The 23,817-nt window shown below is 44.5% G+C and overlaps 1 protein-coding gene and 1 non-coding gene across 8 annotated transcripts in view; one reads left to right on the plus strand and one right to left on the minus strand.

Moving 5' to 3' along the window:
* LOC119374269 (uncharacterized) overlaps positions 1–23,817 on the plus strand; it is a 292,758-nt gene that overhangs the window by 123,018 nt on the left and 145,923 nt on the right. The gene's annotated exons all lie outside the window — the stretch shown is intronic.
* Trnam-cau (transfer RNA methionine (anticodon CAU)) lies at positions 20,832–20,904 on the minus strand. Its single transcript has one exon. It is a non-coding gene; the product is annotated as a tRNA-Met (tRNA).

A 23,817-nucleotide genomic window follows, 5' to 3' on the forward strand; every position in this document is an offset into this window, starting at 1 on the left:
GACGAGGGTATATTACAGACGCATGTCATGGATGTCGGCTACAAAATTGGGCGATGGGCGTGAACGAATACAACCAGGTAATGAATTCCAGTCTTCAATAGAACGGGGAAAAAAACTGAACTTGAACATGTTAGTTCGAGCAAAGTAAGGCGTTAAGTTTAAGCTGTGATAGCTTCTTGTCGTTGACTGAGGTGCAAAGTTTATGTAGTCCTTTTCATTTGATAGTTTAACTGAAGACGTCACGATGCTATGCAAGAATTTTAATGACTCTATACGGCGACGCGAAGAGAGCGAAGTTAAGTTCAGTGAAGAAAGAGTAGAAGAGGGTGAAAAGTCACGGTCATAGCGATGACATATGAATCTTACCGCTTTTTTCTGAATTGCTTCTATCCTATTAATCTCGCACTGCTTGTACGGGTTCCAAACGACAGATGCATAGTCTAGTATTGGACGAATGAGTGATTTAAATAAGAGAAGCTTAGTTTCCTTCGGGGATTTAGATAGAGTGCGACGTAGATAGCCTAGTTTTTTTAATGCTTTGTTACATACATAGTCAATGTGCTTGGACCATGTCATATTATGAGTAAAAATGACCCCTAGATACTTATACTCGAAAACCCTATTTACTGCACGGTTATCGAAAGAGTAATCAAAAGCAGACGGAGATTTATTGCAAAAGGACATAAATACGGTTTTTTTAAAGTTAATGTTCATTTGCCAGGTCCTGCACCAATTACAAAAACCAGCAAAAGACTCCTGCAAGCGGCAATGGTCAGCGTGTGTTTTAATGACCTCGTATAAGACGCAATCATCGGCATAAAAACGAATGGAAGAGGAGGTGCAAACAGGCAAATCATTTAAGTAAATTAAGAAAAGCAGAGGCCCAAGAACAGACCCTTGGGGCACTCCAGACGTTACATCAATGGCAGTAGAGTTGGATGACCTGTAAGAAACGAACTGAGAGCGGGATGACAAAAAGCTAGATATCCAGCTAACCAAATGAGGATTGTTTAGTATGACATCGAGTTTAGCAAGGAGTTTAGAATGCAGTACTGTATCGAAAGCCTTTGAGAAGTCAATAAATATAGCGTCAACCTGGTTGCCAAGATCAAGGTTCAGAAAAATATCATGCGTGAATTCGACTAATTGTGTTGTGGTACTGAAACCACGCCTAAACCCATGCTGCCTGTTAGATAGTAGTTGGTGCGATTCCAAGAAGAGCATAATATGTTTATGAATGATATGTTCTAACATCTTGCATGATTGAGAAGTCAATGATATCGGTCTATAATTCAATAGGGACTGCTTATCGCCAGATTTGTAAAGAGGGAGTACCTTTGCTATCTTCCATGAGGATGGAACAGTGCCAGAAGATAAAGACTTATTGAATATGACCGTCAGATATCTGGATGACCATAGGGAGTAGCGAACTAAGAATGCATTGTGTATCCCGTCAGGGCCAGTGCATTTTTTTACATCTAATTTTAAGATAAGGTTCAGAATGCCCTCACTCGTTGTCTCAATATCACTGATTGGTTCAGAACGAGCTATGCCAGCCAGAGAAGGAATGGAGTTGTTGCCAGAAACGAACACAGACTGGAAATAGTTATTAAAAGCATTCGATATTGCTTGCGGGTCACTAATAACGTCATTATCAATTCTGAAAGAAGAAGGTGAGGCACCATGAGGCAAAATCGAACACCAAAATTTGCGTGGGTTCGTGCTTAACATACCCGGCAACTGAACGCGAAAAAAGAAATCTTTCGCCGTTTTTATCTTGGAGTTAAGTTCACTTTTCGCCCTCTGAAATCTGTCTAGGTTAACGGGATCGTTAGTTCTTCTGGACCGCCTAAGTCGACGGACACGGCGAGATAAATGCAAAATGTCACGATTGATCCAAGGAAGATTAATATTGCTTTTCTTTGTCTTAAGTGGCACAAATCTTCGGACACATGACTTAACAAGATCCTCAAAGTAATTAACGAGGTAATTTATATCCTGCCTGTCAGAAAGTGCACAAAACGTATCAAAATGATCAGCTAGAATATCAGTAATGGAATTGTCATCCGCACGAGTGAAATCAGGGAAACTAGTAAATGTATAGGGTGATTTGGATGTGGCACAACAAAGTGATAACAAGACACCTTTATGGTCTGATAATCCGTCAATTACCTCGCAAGAAAAGTTATCAGCTAAATCTGTACTTAGAAAAACTAAGTCCAGAATAGCATTTAACCTAGTCGCACATGAAACAACTTGAGTAAGCCCGAAAGACAAAGAAATATTTATTAATTCATGACAGATAGCAGCATCGCGACCCGTTACAGTCAGGAAAGGCCAATCGATGTCAGGAGCATTAAAATCACCCATACAGATCAATTTTGATGAAGCTATATTAACATCGCACATGAAATTGGAAAGAGCATGAAGAACATCAAGGGAGGATCCAGGTGGGCGATATATAACACTAACTACAATACATTGCTTATTTAGATAAATCTTACACCACAGGGATTCAGTCTCCGGAGGTGATGGCAACACCGAGAAGCGGATATCTGAGCGGATAAGCAGAGCGACGCCACCGCCAATGCCATGTGCCCTGTCATTACGTATGGCAATAAAACCGGGCGGAGTAAACTCAGAATCGTAAACGTTGCTATGCAGCCAAGACTCAGTGATGCCAACAACATGAGGGGAATAAGTTGCAACAAGGGACAATAGGTCTGGAAGTTTCTTAACTATGCTACGAGCATTAACGTTTAGAACTACAAGGTGTTCCTGACGGTTATAATGAGGTCAGAGAGTGGATGAAGAGGGATTTGAGGATGTGGGGACAGATGAGCGGGGGCCACGGGGTTGATCTGAGACTTGCACTAATGTGTTTGAGGCGTCGTCCCAGTTGTAACGAACCTTGTCAATGAACGCGTGATCGTATTTTAACTTCACCACAGAGCCATCGTTGCGAAAAGGAAGTGACGCCTCCCAAATTCTTTTCCGAATATGTCTAATCCGTGAAGAAAAATCTTCTGTAATAAACACGTTTGAGCCCTTGAGTTTAGATGCATTTTTTAGAACAACGGATTTTTCCCCGAAGTTTGAAAGCTTCAGAATAATGGGTCGTGTGTAGCCAGTACGTGATTTACCAAGCCTGTGCACGCGCTCGATTTGAGGGCAGGTAATTTTCAGGCTGTTTGTGAACACAGAAGTAACGCTGCACAACAGCGTGCTAGCGTTTTCATTCGGACCTTCTGAAATACCGTGTATTATCAGGTTGTTTCGCCTTGAACGATTTTCTAAGTCATCGTTCTTTAAGACCAATTCGTTAATCTTAGAGGTTAAGCAATTGATTTCAGCACGTAAGTCACTCACAGAATTACGCTCATTAGATTTCGGAGCCTGTTCTAATGCATTAACACGTGATTCTAAATCATCAAAACGGCAGGCAATCGTCTGTTGAAATGATTTGATGTCGGCAATATCATGAGCTAGCTTAGTTTGCCCCTCCAAAAGTTTAGAAAACATTTCAGAGATAGATGGAGAGCCAGTGTCAATAGGAACGGAAGTAGACGGTGCATGAGTAACCTCGTCGAGAGCATTGGAACCAGCTGCATTTCGGGTTACAGGTCTATTACCAGAAGTATTGCCTTTACTGGTATTCACCGACTTATTCAGAGGCCCCGGATTTAGTTCCACATCACCGCTTAGAACGAGACGACTTTTGCAATATAACACGTGGAAGCATAAAAAATACAAGTCTACGTGGGCAAGGAAACAGCAGCAGAAAGCGATCATCGGATCGAATGCATTCAGCATTGGGAAGGTAACATACCTGCATGAAAAGCAAGCAACGATTAAGCATCGTGCTGTTGCTGCTGCACCCTAGCCCACTGAAGAGACGATCCTCGGGCAGTGGCTTTATACTTCTTCGGGTGAATGACGTCACGGTCCCGCAGTTGTCGATGAATGGCTGGTCAAGTAGAGGGTGGTCACGATCGTTGACTTGCGGCAACATCGACATCGGCAACGTGCCGCGAAGATGCGAAAATACCGCTGGTGCCGCGTGCGACTACCAAGCCTGTTTGCCCCTCAACTGGAGAACTCTTCTTCTGGGGTATATCCAAACTGGCCCTCCTCGTTTATTTGTGCTGTTTTCGAATGTATAACCGTGCGGTAAGATCTGTGACACAGCACTCTTGGAGCACCCTTAGAGACTTAGAGTCGCAGCACTTCTGGAGGATTTTACCACAGTAGAATTCTAATCTTTTGAATATAATTTGTACATTCATGAATCGCTGAATAGTTAGCTGATAAGCAATTTATTTATATATTATTTATTTGTTTTAAACTTCTTTCACGACGCTCGTTAGTGCCTGCTTGTCTTTTCGACGCAGACTTCCAGGCATAAGAGCAAAAGATTTCAAACGTTGGTATTACAATGGAGCGCACAAGTATATACATAACATCGGCAGCTACGAAGCCACAAGAGGCGTGCGCTGTCTCTCGCTGCCATTTGTCGAAAAATACTCACACAAAGAGAAGACATTTTCTGGATCTCCTGCATGATCGAGATGCAGCTGACCACGTAGCAGCACGCACCGGCGAATTGGAAGAGGATGTACTGCGAAACAGTGGACGAAGCGTATTGTTACGTCGCGTCACACACGTACGCCCTCGTGCATTAGATTGGATTTTGTTTTCTCACATATTTGCGTGGTGATCTGCATGCGGACTTGCCTTCTTCGTGTACAGTTCGGCAACAAATCCTAACGAGCACCCCTCCCGCACATACCACAAAGCATAGGCTTGCGCAGGGTTCCCCTTCAGGGGGGGGGGGGGCTGAAAGTTCCTCGAAGCGCCCCACTCCCTTTGCGCCCCCCCCCCCCTTTATGTGACTAGGAGGGGCCGCCCCCCACCCCTCATGCGCATGCCTATGCCGCAAAGGTAACCAAAGGAACACACCACGGCACATAAACGCCGACATGCGATTGCCACTACCAGACGCCTAAGTCAAGGACAGGGGTCACCTCCATCATTGACGCGAAGGAAGATGGCACGCGCCCAGTGTCTCGAATGTGCTTACGTAGAAGATGCGCGGCAGGTAGTAGGCCGAGACGGGGCTCAGCATGCTGGAGACGATCATGTGCACCCCGCCCAGGCTGCACGTGAAGGAGCAGGCGCGCAGGAAGGGCGACGCCCGGCAAGCCAGCGGCACCGAGGACATCATCATGTACACCGTCAGGCCGCCCAGCTGCAAGCACACGAGTCATTCATCGCGACGTCATCCTTGAAGCGATGTAAGTTGTCGGAACGTGGTTTCATACCTTAACTCATTCCTTACCACGGGGAAAATGGGTGTTTTCATAGGTTGCACTAGATCTTTTATTGCTAAAGGAACTACTGCACAGGGCTGGGCAAAGATACTTTGAAATTGTATCGCGATACGATACAAGATACACAGGCAAGAAGTATTTGAGATACAAATACAAGATACTGCTGCAATAATTGTATCCGATACGATACTTGCCAACTGTATCTTAAGATACTTCGATACATTTGCAAATTTGCTATTATAGATCCATATAATGCAGCAGCAAACGCCAATGCACAAAATTTTCTACATGAAAATTTCTTAACTTGGAGTAATTTTGCTTCATTTGAATGAAATATCTGTTAGTATATCAAAAGGTTTGTCCTTCCTACTCGAAGTACATTAGTTAAATTTCCCAACAACTTACTGATGCTCCTTTAAACTGATTAACAGGGCATCTCTTTACACACTTCGCTGATATTGGTTCTTGGTTGTCTTTTTGTAATTGATGGGAGTTTCTGCTCAGCTTGCCGACCAGTTAGGTGGCTGCCATATAATCACAAGAACTTCAATAAGAAGCCTTCACACGATCATGAAAATACCGGCGTGGAGTTTTACCTTGTCCGTTAACCAACGCTACGCAATACCTGATAACCGGACAGGTGCACAGCAGCAACAAAGCTGGGAACGCCATATTTTGTGACGCAAAGTGTATATATGTAGGGGACATAAAACTGCAATGGCTGTTCATATTCTACTTATCTGCTGGTGTAAAGCGTTCGTTATCGATATACTCGCTAACGTGCAGTCTCTGAACAATTTTCCTTTAAGAAAAGAACATGCGTAGCACGAAGCGTCTCAGACGTATTTTATTGTCACGTGATATAGCGACGATTAAGAAGGCAGCAGTCAAATTGTAGAAACGAAACTTTTTACTGAGCTAACGTGTGCCAAGAAAACTAAGTAACTGGAAGTACAATCAAACCATGCTGCGCACTGATAGCGACGACCACATTCGTCGGTCGTCGGTAATCTGATCATCTGCGGAACACGTCGTCTTTCATACATCAGGGATCAAACCTTCTAGCGTTATCGCTGGTGCTCGCGCAGGCTCCCGAATAAACTAGGCTGCTCGCGCCCTGAACGTAATTTTAACAGAACAATGGGAAAAAATGCGAAGCTTCCCAAACGTTGCAGCGCGGCTTGGGCCGAGTGGTGCCGACAGATATTTGCGGGTTGAAATCAGTCACACCAAAATAAAGAAATAAGAGCGCGTGTCAGTATAGTTGCACAAAGCGTCGCAGCACATAGCCGCTATTAGCGCTATTTCCACTTACAGCTCCTATTATCTGGCGATTAGTAATAGTAAAAAAATTCAGGGAGTATAAATGTGTAAACAATAGCAAAGATAACGCAGACATTTAAAAGCAAGAATAAAGCAGAGCGCTTATTTTGGCAGCACGTTACAAAAGATATAGTGCAAGGACCACATCGGAAAAAACAATAAAGAGGCATAGATAATGTAAGGAAGGCACAAGGAGGACAGCCAAGAAAGCATCCGTGCTAACAATCAAACTATGACTTCAAAAACTATTTGAATACAGATAGCAGGAAGAAACAGATACGGTACACCAAGATATCTTTTGTTAGGTAAAGGCTTGTTCGATTAGATCTAGCGTCGGTATCAGTGGTGTTATAGCTCTTAGAATCTCATTTGCATAGAATTCAATGTCATCGCATGTAAGGCAAACCTACATCCACGAGGTCCTTCATGTCGCTGGTGTGTGAAAGCCATGAGACGCAAAGCAACCCTATTCTTGCATGCTTATTTTTCGTAACGAAGCACTACGCAAGAGAATCTTCAATAACGACACTAAAGCGGCATAAGAATTTCCCGCACTCATTTGAGTACGCGGCGCAGGAACGTCACTAAGAGCAAGTGTCAAGGAACTCACACAGCTAAAAAGGAAAATAATCGAAATAACAAAATCTATGTGGGCTGGGCGTAGGATTTCGCGCGCTTGTTTCTGTCGAGACTGCGCAAGCGCTGCCACGTTACTCGGCTTCACCAGTAGCGGCGCGCAGACCTCATTGCCTGCCCTCATTAGAGAACTCTGGGGGAAATATCAATTATGTCGCTGTCGTTAGTTTTACTTAGGCGGCTTAGTGGCGCCAGTACAAGCTTGAGGAGCGGAGTTCGGCCAGCGATAATTGTTTCGCACGGTCGTTTCGTGATAGCGGTATCTTGTATCTTAAGATGCACGATACATTATTGAATGTATCGGAAATACAGATACAGATACTCGTTTTGCGAGGCGTATCGCGATACAGATACAAGATACCCGAAGAGTATCTAAGATAGTATCTAAGATACATGTATCTTCGATACTGCCCAGCACTGCTACTGCACCAAATATTTTATGTAATACGTATACGAAAAGCAGAATGAATGAACTTTTTAAGCATAAAAGTTTCGTTAACGAGATATATGTTATGCGAGCGATATAAATTGCCAAATCAAGATTGCGGGAAAAATTGAACAGAGTTTGTAAAGACACGCTTCCATCTACTAAGAAAAATATATAAGAGAATATTGTCACTTGGTCGTGACGTCGACGAAGGCAGCAGTCAGCACGTCAGAGATGAAACTCTTCACGCATCGAACTTTCCAGTCTTATCACTGGTGGTAGCGCAAGCTCCGGAATAATCTAGACTATTCGCGTCCTGCGTGCAATCTTAACAAAATGATCTACTACAATCGCGAAGCTTCTCGAACACTGCGGCACGGTCAGCGCCGAGCGTTGCTAACCGTCCTTGCTGGTCAAACTTGAATACATCAAAATAAAACATAAAGCGTGCGTGGCAATATAAAAGAAATTATGAGATATGCAAAATGTGCTGCCGTCTTATAGGCACCATCTCTGAAAAATTCAATTTTTTCATTGAACAGGACTTCGCCGTCAGATTTTTTAGTGTAAGCACTACAATGGGCGCGTCATGCGGCAAAACAGTTCCTCGATGTAAAGCATAGAGTAACGTCGCATGTCTTGCAGTAAACTCTTGCTTTCTGCTTGGTTTTCTAGTCGAACTTGCATTACTTAGTTTCTATATAAGTTTCCATCCTGGCAGGCTGGTGCTGAAACACGAACTGAGACGGCCTGAAGCAGAAAGCGAAGCTGACCGATGTTCCGGGCTGGTTTGCATCGTCATTGCTTTCAGAGTCAAAGCCCGACCTCAAAGCAGCATCCTCAGACACGCTGAAGTTCGTTAAATCGTTAATTCAGCCGCGAATGCACCGGAATACGGATATCTGCGATATTTCGAAGCGGGCGGGCGCGCCGCAACCGGCGACGGCCATGTTCCCTTTCCTTTTAGACGATCGCGCAACTTCGGAGCGCGTTCAGAAATCAAGACTACGCGGGAAAAAAACTACATAAACAGAAATACCATATTTCTCGTCCTTCACGACGGATGGCGCAGTGGGTCAGTGAACGGCGCGGAATGTCTTGAAAGCGGCAATTCAAACCATCGATAGCGGGCTATCGACGTCGACAGCCCGCTATCGATGGATTGAATTGCCACCTTCAAGACATTCCGCGCCGTTCATGGACCCACTGCGCCATCTGTGGCGGGTGTTTCCGACCTTCAGACTACCATGGCTGGTGTTCCCATACCTTCAGAAGAGCAGTAGTGGAACTTCCTGTTACCGTCATGTGCAAAAGAGTCACGTGACTTGATCGTAAACGTCACGCATGATGCCATGCGTGACGTGACGAAATTTGAATGAAAGGGAAAGATTTTGCCTGATTTCGCAGAAGTATCGCTATTTTGCTGGTGTCAGTAGTCGGCCCTTGTCGCTGAGGGGGCCGTGCAGCTTCGCGATTCTCACTATTTCGCCAGCATCACTGCTGCTAGAACCACAGTCGACAGCGACGTGCCGCTCTACTAGGGACGTCACATGTGAGGTTTATCCTCAGGTCACGTGACTCTCCCGCAAGTGACGGCGACTGGAAGCTCTGCTGCTGCCCTCTTTAGGGTAGAAAAACACGCATTATCCAACCGGGGTAGTCGCCGGACCCAACGCTTCGACAACGGGACTCGTCTTCGACAAGGCAACCGCTACCCTGACGAAGGCAAGTGTTGCTGAAAGTTCAGCTACGATTTTAATGCTAGTTGTCTTTCCCTGATTGCTCATCAGTTCGTGTTAACACATCGAAAACGTTAGCACAGGTGCTTCTTCCTATCTTGAATTCCACGCCGAAATTTAAGCATCTGAGTGTCGATGTGACGTCACGGACTGCGACTTCTTTTTCGCATTTTGGCTGCATCCGCAGAGTACACGCTGTTTCATACTTAGGGGAAATCTCGGAGCGCCTGGCATCGCGGTGCGACTAGCGCTGCAATCGCGCGTCGGCAGCAGCTCGCGCGTGCGCAGATGCTTCAAGGTATTCTAGTACACTATACTTCAAGGGTGTAGAGTTGTACATCTGCGCACGCGCGAGCTGCTGACGGCGCGTGGTTCCAGCGCTGGCGGCATCACGATGCCACGCGCTCCGAGATTTCCCCTAAGTGTGAAACAGCCTGTACATGTTCCCGAAACGTCATGTTATGGAATGTTATGTCTCTGCCTCATTTACAGCATCATTCAATTAAATTTTACCGACAAGGAATCATGTAGGCCCCAGTAGACGCCATCAGAATTTATGACGTCACGGCCAGTTGATGCAGGGATGCTTATGGTGGCGTCGGCACCTGTACTTCCTTCTTGGAAGTTCTTTCCCTTACTGCTCAGCCTATTGTCGCAGTAAGAGCCATTTGGTTCTCTGGAAGGGTTATTAGCCGATGCGGCAAAAGTCGTTCTTCACTTTACCAGAACGAACATTCTCGTCAGATTTCTATACCGTAGACCCCCTCAATGACCATACGGCATGAGGTAAATGTTGCGAAATAACCACGTAAAGCAGATGTGTTTTAGATGCGAAGCATCTTTTGCTTGGGGGTATGTCCCGCGGCGTGGGCGTCCACACTCACACTACGCATGCGCAACTTTCCTCCTTCCCTCTCTCCGACAGCTGCGCGTTACTCTCTCCACTTCATTCCCAGCTGCTTGCGCTTCTCCTGCGTTCTCGCTTCTGCTCTCGGGGCGCATGCGCTACTCTCCTCCTCTAGTCTCCTCTCCTTCAAGCGGGTAGAGCGCTGCGCGCGTTTTCCAGCGCTTGCTTCGGTTGACTCCTCTGAAATGCGGGTTCGACATTCCGAAATTCTCTCCTGCGCAACACCGCGATGAGCGCCAGCGCATGCGCGTCCCCTCCCCCTCTCTCTCCTCTCCTACGCTGCCCCCCTCTCGCGCGCCTGTAGACCGCGTTCCCCACTCGCCCTGTGAGAATTAACGGCCAGGCTAGAGGGAAGACACGGCGCGCGTAGTGTTCCTCTTCGCGTTCCACGTTGCGAGGTCGGTAGCATGCCCGAGGTCGGTAGCATGCCCAACGAACGCCAACGGAACGCGATCGTGCAAGTGCTGCGGCTTCGCATCGCCTCATGGTCGCCTTTAGTGGGAGATGGTGTAATTTTTTCTTGATGTTTGTCAATTTCCCTCTCTTTGTCATTGTCCTTTTCTCTGACATCTTCGCTCAGGATAAAACCAAATCCGAACTTATACGCATGTACGGGGACAACTATAGGCTAAAAACGGTTTTGACGATTTCGTGCAAACTCACTTAGCTGTGGAGCAAGTCCTTAGGATGATTAGCACACTGATTTAAGCTCTCTATGTAAACTGCATGATTTATTCAAGCGAAGCGTGTGATAAGTTACAGATTTTAGTGTCGGCGTTGTCGTATGCCAAAAACCCGGCGCGGGCGGGTACGGAAATGCGCCCCTCGAAGGTGCGCATATTTACACATGCGTATTTGTATGCGCCGTTTTCCAATAATCGATGGCATCTCCATAGTGGGCTTGCCTGGTGTCCGGATCCCGATCCACCCGTGACTTCAAGAACGGTCAAAATATTGAGTGGAAGTGTGCATAGTGGCCAACTTGGCGTCCTGCGACGCGATATTCTAGGCTGAAGCAAATATAGTCAGTGAACTGCGCCTCGATTGTTCTTTGCGTCTCGTCTGTCCTAGCCTCACCTTCCGAGTGACAATCGCACTGCCTTCTTTCTGCGTGACAAATGTCTAACGAACAAGACCACTGACTATGATCTATTCGCTTATCGCGCTGCTACTGGAAACCTGTAAACCGTGTACAGCCATGACCTAACTTCTATACACTGCTAAATGGACACGGTTACAAACTCTGCGTACGTAAGCCTATACGCACGTGATTGTGCCGAATACCGACTCACAATCTCGAAGAAGTCGAACAGCCCGTGGGGTCTGTGCACGTAGTCGTGGAAGCCGAGGGTGAGCCTAGGCCTCCTCCTGATGCCCAGCATCGGCGGCACCATCCAGTACGCCTCTGCGGGGAAGAAAAAAAACAACGCTAAGCTAATCGCTTATTTAAGAAACATGACCGTTCAAGCACTCCGTACAAATGGTTAAGCAGCGAACCTGAAACGTGTGGTCCTGGTGTTTATCACGAGCAGGGATCTACCGAATCGTCTCCTGTTGTAGCTTTTCATTTCTCTATCACCGCGTTTAGCGTTTGGTGACGATACATATATATATATATATATATAATCTTGGTTGGTATTAAGAAAACCTAAAGGGTTTTATGATATAACGATTCGTGCTGCGGCAGGTGTCATCCCTATGCTGACAAAACCTGAAGAGAAACTACTGCAAGTGCGGAGACCTTTCGAGGTAGTGTACGCTATCGTTGCTCCTTTATTATAGTTTCTGCGCACTCGCTGACTCATAGACCGTCACATTTTCCTGTCTCCTAGCCATGTACGGCTTCGGTGTAAAAATATTAGCGATTATATCGCGCTCACTTGTGCAAGCGAACAGCACTAAATGAATCGAAGCTTAACAGATCAGGATGAAATGCGCGAATGACTTATTCCACTTTTGGTGATTTGTATTATTTCGCGCTGCTGCTGCTTCTGCATTTGTCATCGACCGCTAGAGTTCACTTTAGGATCGCGTTATCAACGTGATTGCATTACGCCGTTTGATGTAGAATTGCGACGGTACATGGCGTTCTGCTGCGAGCGTGAGCTCGCGTGATCGATTCGAGGCGATCGCATTCTTAGTGGGGAAGAACGCAAGAGTACCCTCGCACTTAAATTAATTCTGTACATGAATGATTTCGGTACGTCACCGAAAGTGGTCCAAATTAATCCGAAAAATTAATCGGCGTTCACGCTAAAACTTGGAAACATCAGCAGGGAACCGAAAGGCAACTATTTGAAAGAGGAGATGTAATAATGCAGACTTCTCCAAGATTTTTCGAGAATGTAGTTAAAATGGTTTAGTAATTATATTGTATATATTTAACTGATTAAATAAGTTACTTATTGAGTGGAGCATGAAAGACAGGAAATCTAAGTAGACTACAAAAATTAGGTTTCTCGCTTGTTCGCACATGCTACTCCCAAAATACATTTTTTTTGTATGTGAGATTGAAAAAGAAACCAGGCTAAACTGTGTTTTGAACCGCTTGAGCGTGCTGTTCATTTGTTGTGTCGCGGTGTGTCTCTTAATTGTATCGCTGCGGCGAAGTTGTCTGTGCAAGTGTGTGTGTGTGTGTGTGTGTGTGTGTGTGTGTGTGTGTGTGTGTGTGTGTGTGTGTGTGTGTGTGTGTGTGTGTGTGTGTGTGTGTGCGCGCGTGCGTGCGTGCGTGCGTGCGTGCGTGCGTGCGTGCGTGCGTGTGTCACATACACACTTGTCAAGTTAGCGTGTACACAAACATAGACACGTTTCACTGCGGAAGTTGGGTTGGTGTTGCGCTCTTTTGCTAAGGGATTCGATTGCCCTTCCACATACTTCAAAAAGTGAGCACAAGATACCAGGCGCGTAGCCAGAAACTCTTTTCGGAAGGGAGGGGTAGGAAACTCAACCTCCCCCCCCCCTCCCCCCTGGGTACGCCAGTGCAAGATACCCTACAATCCAATTGATTGCCGCGAGAATACTCATCTCAGAGCATTATCAAGATAAAAAAATTCACAGCATATCCACGGGTGAATGATGAAGAGCATGGGCGAGGCTCCTGAAGCAATCATGGTTACGCCGTGAAATCTTCAGCGGTTTCGCCCAGCAGTAATCAAAGCGATAGCCCAGTACATCATAAAAGACGTGACAAACACTGTATGTATTTATACAAGAAATTTTATTAATCGTAAGTGGTAGCTAGACGTGGCTTCCGTTCCCCCTTCATTATAACGGCTTTATGGTCGGTGAAGTGATGGATCGGTGATGGGTCGTAGTGGGATGTTTGCAAAGACGAAGTAGTGTTCAGTTTGCAAAGGATCGGTGATGGGTCGTAGTATACTGCCGGTTACGCCTTACGCCGGACAAGGTTAGACTAAAAGGAGCTTCGCCCCTAAAAAATATCGAAGACAAACTTCCGAGGTCAAGAAGCATTTGACTTACTAAATGATCATGAAATGCCACCCGAATTTAGATTACGTTGCTCCAAGTACGAGTTCTCATCATCACAGGTTTACGCAGTGGAATATGTTGATGTAGCCTGTCTTGTATCCAATACCACTGTCACAATGACATCGGAAATTCGAGGCTGTTGAACAAAACCAGGTGTCTCTGTCAGTACTCTTGCGATTCGAAAAGTTCTGGGAGAGGGCTTTTTTATGCAGATTCGTTTGACTACAGGTATGTGTATGTGGATTACGCGTGTGTAATAACGCTTCAATTGGATCTGGCTCTTTTAGAGGAAACCACCACCTTTATTAATTCAGCAGCTTTCGTGTTTTGATATTGTGCAACAGTCACCGGTCCCGTAGAACGATGGGAAATGACATCACTTTTTTTTAGAACCTAGGAAAATTCTTGCATGTTAGTGCTTGAATTTTAAATAAAGAAGGCCTGCTTGCGGGAAGAGTAGTTTGTAAGCAAGCACTGACAAACTTGTAATAATGAATAGATGGAGCTATAATGAGGATATAATTAATACATCCAGGTATAATATATACAAAAAGCAAGTGTATCGGATGCAAGTATTCCGCTGGTATATTGTATCTTTAGATCAAATGCATATCGTCTTAGTATGTGTTTCATGATAGATCTGCAAAGTATGTTTGCCCGGCCCCGTGTGGAGCCTATTTCTTTAAATTTAAAGGGAAGCCTTTCTCACTGAGGAACTCTCAAGTGCGACCTGTGCGAATCAACTTCATCATTTACGGGTATACCTGAAGTGTCTTTTTTTTTTTTCCTGCAACAGCCTGTCTAGCGATACGGGTGCGCGAAAGCTACAGTCAAAGGGAACAACGTAGCCCCTGTTTGGTGCCATGACATATTTACTGTTTAGTCGCGCGCGCAAAAAAAAAAAAAGAAAACTGCGCTGGTTTGGTGTGTTCCAGCTGTAACCAGTAGAATAAATGAATTTATAATTGAGCATGAAACCTTTGCTTTGGATGACTCCGATTTGATCCCATAATCGGACGCTTAATTTCACTTAGGTGATTTTATTATTTTTGTAAGGTCTTTGGAACGAAGCGCGACAAAAATCTACCATAAAAATACCTGGTATATCAGGCAATATATCTTTCGCACTACTATACAAGTAGAATTCTATGACTCGTGATTGAAAGCTAGCACAGTGAGGTTAAGATAGAATTCCCCCCTGCACGCTGCAGCAATGCGGACTGCATCTAGTGGATCTGCATTGTAAATGTAACGGTGATACAGAAATCTGCGACGCAGGACATGCGGAAAACTAACTGCACGAGCGTACAGAACCGACCTACAGGCAGCGATGGCATTGTAGCCCTGAAATGGAATTTATAGAGCGAGCGTTCCACTCGCGCTAACATTCCTGTAGAATGATCGTATTATGTAGCAGTACGGCAGTCAGCAAGTAACTCGGACAAGGTACCTTGTGCGCTGAAGTTCATCATCTTGGCTCCGATGCTCGCTTGCTTGCTTGACCCTTGAATCTTGCAGTTGGCAGGCGATCCGTCTTCTTTCTCCTTTTCTTCTTGAACGCGGGTGTCGGATGATGATGCTGTGAATACGTACGTCGATCGCAGTAGATAGATAGATAGATAGATAGATAGATAGATAGATAGATAGATAGATAGATAGATAGATAGATAGATAGATAGATAGATAGATAGATAGATAGATAGATAGATAGATAGATAGATAGATAGATAGATAGATAGATAGATAGATAGATAGATCTATATCACTGCGCGTCTTCCTGGATCGAGTAGTTTGGTAGGCATATATATATATATATATATATATATATATATATATATATATATATATATATATATATATATATATATATATATATATATATATATGGCAGGTACAAACGTATACGTTGCCTGCCTATAACGCTTCCGTTGGCTCAACATTTTAAAAATGATCCCACTGTGCTCAATTGTAGTCATCCTACGCGAGTTCGAGTATAGAACTTGGCCTGCTCGAATCGTACGACAGTAGCGCCTTTGGAAAGGGTTTATGACAAGCTAACAGAAATGCGCTTGCACCTCCCGCCTAGAGCTCTGACATAAGTGAACGCGTAGCGAACCCTCCCTCAATATTTGTGACATTTTTGCTTTGATTTATTAGCTTTATGTCTGGTGAACCCTAAATTGAATCGTAAGTGTCCTAACCTATCGTATAATTATTGCTGGAGTCGTTTATTAGGACCAACTTTGATGGATGGATGGATGGATGCTATGAGCGTCCCCTTTATAACGGGGCGGTGACATGTCTGCCACCAGGCTCGAAGAAAAAAAAAGAAGAAAAAAAAACTTCCTTGTTTTATGTTGGCCTAACACCCTATCCACGTTGATTAAATCTATGTTATTATACCAAAAAATATAAATTCACGGTCCATCTCTCTGTCTCTTAAGGCAGAATGACCTTACCTTTCCCCATTATTTACTTTTGTACTTTATCTCTACCTTTCTGCTACCAATACTACAACCGTCTCTTACTTATTTCTATCGCGGACGTGTTCAGCTTTCCATGGTTGTCCCTAAAACCCAAGGCTTCATGTAGACTCGTCCCCACACGTATACCTGGGTGAATATCGCCACATTCAATCAGTACATGTTCCATCGTTTCCTTAGTTCCCCCGCAGCATGTACATTGTTCTTCTTCGTTACTGAATCTCATTTTATAACTACGCGTTCTAAGGCAGCCCGACCTTGCTTCAAACAGTAAAGCGCTTCCCCTTGAATTATCATAAAACCTTTCCCTCCTTATTTCGTTTTTTTCCTTTTCGGTAGTTACTCAGAGCCGGCTTCTTTTCCATCGCTGTCATCCAATAAGTCCTCTCCGCCTCTCTGACCTTCCGCTTAATGCTCCTTGTTGCCATATCGCCCGCACTGCCAGCCGTATATTTACTGGTGAGCCTCCTAGTTCTTTTTCTCCACTGCGTGTCAACGCTTTTTCTATACAAATACCTGAAAACCTTCTCTGCCCATCTACTGTTCTTCATTTTCCTCAGCCTCTCTTCGAATCTCATTTTGCTCTGTGCTTCCCTCACTTCATAGCCTGTCCATCCCATATCTCCCTTTACAGCCTCATTTGTCGTCTTCCCGTGAGCGCCCAACGCGAGGCGGCCCACCGTCCTTTGATTTACTTCCATTCCTGATTGTACCTCTGACTTCATGCACACCACTGAGTTTCCAAATGTAAGCCCCGGGACCATCACACCCTTCCACAGCCCTCGAAGCACCTCGTACCTATTGTACCCCCATAAAGCTCTGTGCTTCATAATTGCAGCATTCCTCTTTCCCTTTGCTACCGATGCTTTCTCTTGTACCTCCACATATCTATCCCCCTCATTTACCCATACTCCGAGGTACTTGTACTCGCTTACCCTCGGTATTTTTAGGCCCTGTTATAAAGACCGCATGGTCTTCGTGATCATTGAATACCATCAATCCACATTTTGTTGCACTAAATCCTAGTCCTAGAGCCTCACATTCCCTTCCGCATATATCTGCCAGTCGCTGTATATCATCTTGACTGTCCGCAAATAAGACAATATCATCAGCATAAAATAGACCTGGAAGCTTCTGCTCAACCATCGTGCCGACCTGTTTGTGCGACAAATTAAATCCAATTTTGCTACCTTCTAGCGCTTTTTCCATCCTCACCATGTACAGCATGAATAACAGCGGGGACAAAGGACATCCCTGTCTCAGCCCCTTGCTAATTTCAACGCTGTCCTTGCTACTCATTCCTTCCCATTCTATACAAACTGTATTTTCTCGGTATATTTCCCTCAAAAGCTGTATACAGTCGTCCCCTATGCCCACTTCTTTCACTATATCCCACAAAATTTCCTGATTAACGTTGTCATACGCCCCGGTGATATCTAGATAAGCTACGTATAAGGGCCTGTTTTCTATTTTCGATATTTCTATACACTGGGTAAGAACAAACAGATTATCGTCTAACCGCCTGTCGATTCGAAATCCATTCTGAAGTTCTCCCAGAATATCATTTTGTTCTACCCACGCTTCTATTTTTAATTTTACTGCCTGCATCGCCAACCTGTATAGCACGGATGTAATGGTTAGCGGTCTATACGAGCGAATGTTATCCTTTTCTCCCCTGCCTTCATAGATTAAGTTCATTCTACTTTTTCGCCAACTGTCTGGTATTTCCCTCTCCTGTAAGCACTTTTCTACGGCTTTCAGCAGTGCTTCTTTAGTGTTATGTCCGAGTTCGTTAATGAGGCTGACGGGAACCCCATCTAAGCCCGGTGTAGTGCGCTTAGGAATTTTTCCTTCGGCTTTCTTCCAATTGAAATTCTCTAGTACTACATCTTCGTCGGTTGCACTCCTTTGCGTAATTTTACTCATCGGGGGAATCCCCTGGGCGACCTTTTTAAACGAATCGGCTGTTATCTTTCGGATGTAACCTAGCGCTTCATACCCTTCCAATTGATTTCCTCCTTCATCTACCATATGTTGTTGCATTGTGACAGACTTCCTACCCAGCGCTTTTAGGTGGCTCCAAAATATCCTAGGCGCGGCCTTCTTCTTTTCGCGAATCTGTGTCATCCAGCGTTCACTTTCACCTTTAATTTTTGCCTCGACTAATTTCTGCACAATGGATTTTTGCTCTAAATATATTTCCCATATTTGGTTGACTTCGTCCTGTGTCCGCTTCTCCTTTTTTGCTTGTCTGTGCTCCCGTGATGCCTCACGTCGCTTCTCGATCGCCTCCCGGATTTCTTTGTTCCACCAACTTTTTGGTATTCTCTTTCCTTTCCAACAAATAGTTTTCTTCTCTTTTTCCATTTCTTTCGTGATTACATGTAGCAGCTCACTATACTTCCAGTCTTTGCCTGGTAGTTCGTCTACTTTTTCCTCGACTCTTGCGGCTATATTTGTTATTTGTTTGTCATTTAGATACAAGCTGCCAAACTTTGATTCTATGTTCTTATTTTCAGTTTTATATCCCATTTGTAATATTATGCGTTTATGATCACTACCCAAGCTGTTAATGCCTTCCTCGTCTATTCTCATCTCTCTAAGTTTGTCATATATTCCTTCCTGTCATGAGACAATAATCAAAACGCTATAAACGAAATAAATAAACGAAACGCCCGCTTAAAAGCGCCCCACTGCGGTGCAGCGCCATAAGATCACGTGCGCTCAAGGTTTGGTGACGTTAAGGGCGCGCTTTTTTAATCGGGTTCCCCGCGCGCGGGAAATAATGACACGGCAGGTCATCGCCTGAAATACACAAATAAGCCGCTTATTCTACGCGTCCGATGTGTGGTGCTTATTTCTTTCTTTCTGAAACTATAAACACGCGCGAAAAAGCTCTTTCGCCTGTACGCAAGAAAGAAATCGCGCAGTGGCTGCCTCTGAGTTATGCTACACAGAGAAAGAAAATGTGACTGGTGGGTTTTTCTCGCCCAATGCGCTAATTAAACAGGTAAGAACCGAAGATCGCACGTAAACGTAAGGCGCAAGTAAGATGACGTGCTGCTGTCTACGACAAGATACTGCCGCGACGCGCCTTCATTTAAATTCGTTCAAAAACACAGTCGCCCAACAAGTTGTGGTTTTCAGTGAAAGACTAGAAAAAGAGGGTCCGGTATGCCTATACATATATGAAAAGTGGACTGTAAAAGAATATTTCAGTGCAAAACAAGCCCTAGAAATACATTTTGCCATGGCGTGTGTGACGTCATGTGCTGCATATGGATTCCTCCATGAGCGGAGCCGTCGTCCTCTGCCGAACTATGGTGGTATAGCCGAACTTTCAGCCATTGCTTTCAGCCGCTGCAAATCGTTCAATATCGGTGCCGAGCTGAAGAAAGCTAAAATATCTCTATTTCAGTACGTGCAACTGATCACGGAATAATATTGTTCGCCGGAATGCGTATACACTCGCACGGCAAGGAGCTTGTCACGTCACGACTACTAGAGTCTAGCCATGGCGTGTGTGACGTCATGTGCTGCATGGAGCGGAACCGTCGTACACTCTACCGTCGTCCTCTGCCGAAGTTTCAAAGCCTCTGCAAATCCTTCAATTTCAGTGCCAAGCTGAAGCAAGCTAAAATATCTCGATTTCACGTGCAGCTGACCTCTTGTCACGTTACGTCACGACTCGCGAGTGCGCCAGTGTTGCCAGACTCGCTTTTCGTGTGTTTAAAAAAAATATTGAATTTTAAGTTATGTGCCCGATCTAACGCGCTTCAGTGGTACCAGTGGTGTAGCTAGTGTAGCAGCCAGGGGGAGGCACACCGAGCACGTGCACCCCCCCGCCCCCCGAAACTGTGGGATACAGAGAACGTTGTATCAAGGACGTGCACCCCCCCCCCCCCCCAAACAAATTTCGGCCTACGCCACTGTATCACCTTAAAAATTCGATTAATATCTCTAATTACATGCCTGACGAATTTCTCAATTTACATGCAATGTTTGTGGCGTCTAAAAAACGGTAGTGAAATCGTGACGGCTTACAACTTTCTCGTACAAATTAACAGCTGCTCTCAAATTAACAATTAAACAGTTCATCAAGGAGTTTGTGTTGATTAGTCACTTGCACCTGCCTGTCATGTGGAAATTGTACGTCAGTTTAGCTACGGCAAAGTGTTTCCTAGTGTTTCCTCCTCGACGAAAGACGGCAGGACCCTGACTGTCATTACATTTTTTTTAATCTGTATATTCTAGGGAAATAAAGAACATGCAAAAATAACATGAAGACATGCAATTGGCTAAGAATGTCAAAGTAATTTAATGAGCTGCTCAGAGCGTTTCTTGAATATTTAAATGCGCGAAACCTTCTGGCAGCAAACGTGTGAGAATTTGTAACTTTTGTTGTTTATTTAGTAATAGGCTGACTGATATTTCTCATCAAACAATTGTAACCTAAAAAAAAAAAGAAGCCATTGGAAGCAAAAAACATACTCCGCCTGCCCCGGGTGAGGATCGAACTCACGACCTTCAGATTATGAGACTGACGCGCTGCCTACTGCGCTACCGAGGCGGATGTTTGACGTGGAGCAATTTTTACTATATGAACCAATTCCACGGCATTTAGCCAGCATAGAAGTTTTTCGTGGTGCACTTTTGCGCAAATTAAATTGAGTCGCAAGCTCGCATGTGTAATGGTTTTCCCCTTGCATCTGAGGTAAGGTGAGGTCTTACAATGTAAGCGTGCACACACGGTGACACTCTTTTGTATGTTGGTAGGTGCTGTTCACGAGCGCCAAGGTCAAGGTAGCTAAAGTACTGCCTCCCGAATGTGTATCATTCATTGCATTGCTTTCGGCCAGAGAGTTCCACCTTCTTTACTTGGCTCTTAGCGTTGTCCATCATAGTTCACTGATGAGCGGATCTAAGCTCTGTGGCTCTGTGGTGCGCGCAATTGTTCTCGACGGCAGCGTAGTGGGTTTTCATATTCGTTTCTTCCACAATTAAGCAGCATATGCTTTCGATAAGTTGGCAATGCTGTCGTTCTTGTTAGCTATTTGCTCAAATCTAAGCCATCATTGAAATCTTGGGAATACAGGAGTGATTCACCGCACGGTGCTCTGCCGCTCACTCGATCCTTCCAAGATTTTTCCACAGCAGATATGGTCGATACTTGGTGGCTTTTCTAGTTCCCCATACTTCTGAACAGGGACGTGCTCAGCAAGGATTTAACGCGAGTAAACATCTCAGCAGACGACGACGGGACGTCATTCGACCTGACGTGACGTCATTGACTGCCACGTGATGCGTTCCCTAAGAAAAGTGGAGAGGGGGATTCATTACTGGACCGTAGGGCTACAGTGTACTGCACCACAGGACACCTGGGAAAGGTCATCGAGGTCACTTGGGAAATTATACGTACGTTGTTGGCCTACACTGCTAAATCCAGTGTGTCTGATGAAACTTAATTATGCAGTTTTGAAAAGTAATGAGGCTTCGTTTTCAAAAGTAAAAAAAAAATGCACTGTGATCCTTCGAGGCACCTTCTGATCTACAAAACAGGAGAATGCTGTCCAGAATTTTATCCACAAAGTACCACGGTATTCAGTCACTTCAACTGAACAGCGTAAAGCATTTATCAAACACCATTTATGGTCATTGCAGAAATGTTTCAGAGCTAGTGACCTCAACCGTAATTTTGCAGCAACACAATGACAGGTATTCACTTCGCTTAGGCAGCTTGCTGCACCAGCTGTTGTATTTTTTTTTTCGAAACTTGGCAGACGCATATCCAGATACAAAATTTGACACTCGGGGCATCCCGAAAACACAATCCAGCAGGATTATCTTGTCTGAAATGCTTTTTTTGTTTGGGTATTTTTTATTTCATTTGGTTCAGCTAATAAATTTGAATAGCCGCCCATGCCATGCATTGCAAGTAAAATTGCCACTGAAGCCACCTTGGCAAACTCAGAGCAGCTGGTAATTGCAATCATTGAGCAGCTTCTAAACATTACACACAGCGACAACATCTGCATTTGTCTGCTGCTGCGTAATGTACGTTGCAACGGTCAACTTTTTTAATGCGCCAAAAGTGCTACCTTATTTCAGAAATCATGCCGAGGTGACCTGCATTCCATGCAATGTCATTCATTGTAAGAGCACCATTTGGTGCAGTTTCTACGTCAAAAACAACTGTTTTAATCAGCTTTCCATTACCCATCGTCTCATATTTCCAGAATCGAAACTATGCACAGTTCTTCTCTTGTTCCCACATTATCTCGAACTGGGCTTTCTGTGCAATTTGAAATTGCGTTGGCAGTTGGCGTTTTAGTTTCTACCTCTTACGCCATTGTTATTTATCGTGAAGTCTGTGTGCAACATTGCTAAAATCCTGCCGTCATCTACTTAGCATTATTAATTTCTAAGGCTTTAGAAGCCAAAACCATGACATCATTATGAGGCACGCCGCAGTCGGGAACTTCACATAAATTTCAGCCACCTGGAGCTGCTTATCGTGCAGCTAAGTCTAGGCAATGGTTGTTCTATTGCAAGAGGTTAGGCTTTGAGCGGTGGCAAATTTCAGTTGGTATTGTTTATATAATGCAATGAGGCTGTTGATAAAACGTAGTACGATGTTACAATGTTGATAATTTGACATCACAGTAGACTCTCATTAAACAGAACCTGAAGAAACCAGGAAAAAAATGTTTCGTGCAACAGCATTTCCAGTCAATGAGCAATGAACAGACATAATTAAAGAAAAAAAAACAATCATGTTAGAGGAGGTTGTTCTATTTAGGCAGCAATTCCGTTTAAGATACTTCCGCTTGCTGAATGCCTACAGTATTCAACATGTGTTCAAAACACTGATAACTTTTAACATTCAACATGTATTCAATATCAAACATCCTTAAGTAGAGGCCTTCCTTGACTAGACGCCATGCTCGGTCGCACACACTGACAACGGTGGCTGATGGTTCCCAGCTATTAGATGTCTTATCTGCTGTTATAAGAGCAAATTTGCCTTCTTTCAATCTCATTCCAAAGATGACGTGTGTACAGATTTTCAATTTTCTTTCTAATTTCAGGCAGCCAAGTTCTGGCTCTTACATTGAATGCTACATACAGCAAAAGGCAAGCAGTGGCACAGCCCTATTCAAGTTCGACATGTACATAAAACTAACTGTGGGAGCTTTAAGTCCCAAAACCACAATGTCATTACGAGTGATGCCGCCCGTTCAGGGTTCTGGAAATTTCAACCATCTTCAGTTCTTTAACTTACACCTAAATCCAAGTACACGGGCCTCTAGCGTTTCGCCTGCGTCGAAATGCGGCCATGGTGGTCGGGATTCAATCCTAGAACCTTTGGGTCGGCCGTCGAACACCATAACCACTAGACCACCGTGGTGGGTTCACAAATAAAATGGCTACACATGTTACGTCAATTCATCACCAACTCTTCTACTACAAGTTGGTTAACTGT

This window comes from Rhipicephalus sanguineus, chromosome 11 (assembly GCF_013339695.2).
Source record: "Rhipicephalus sanguineus isolate Rsan-2018 chromosome 11, BIME_Rsan_1.4, whole genome shotgun sequence".
NCBI lineage: Eukaryota > Metazoa > Arthropoda > Arachnida > Ixodida > Ixodidae > Rhipicephalus > Rhipicephalus sanguineus.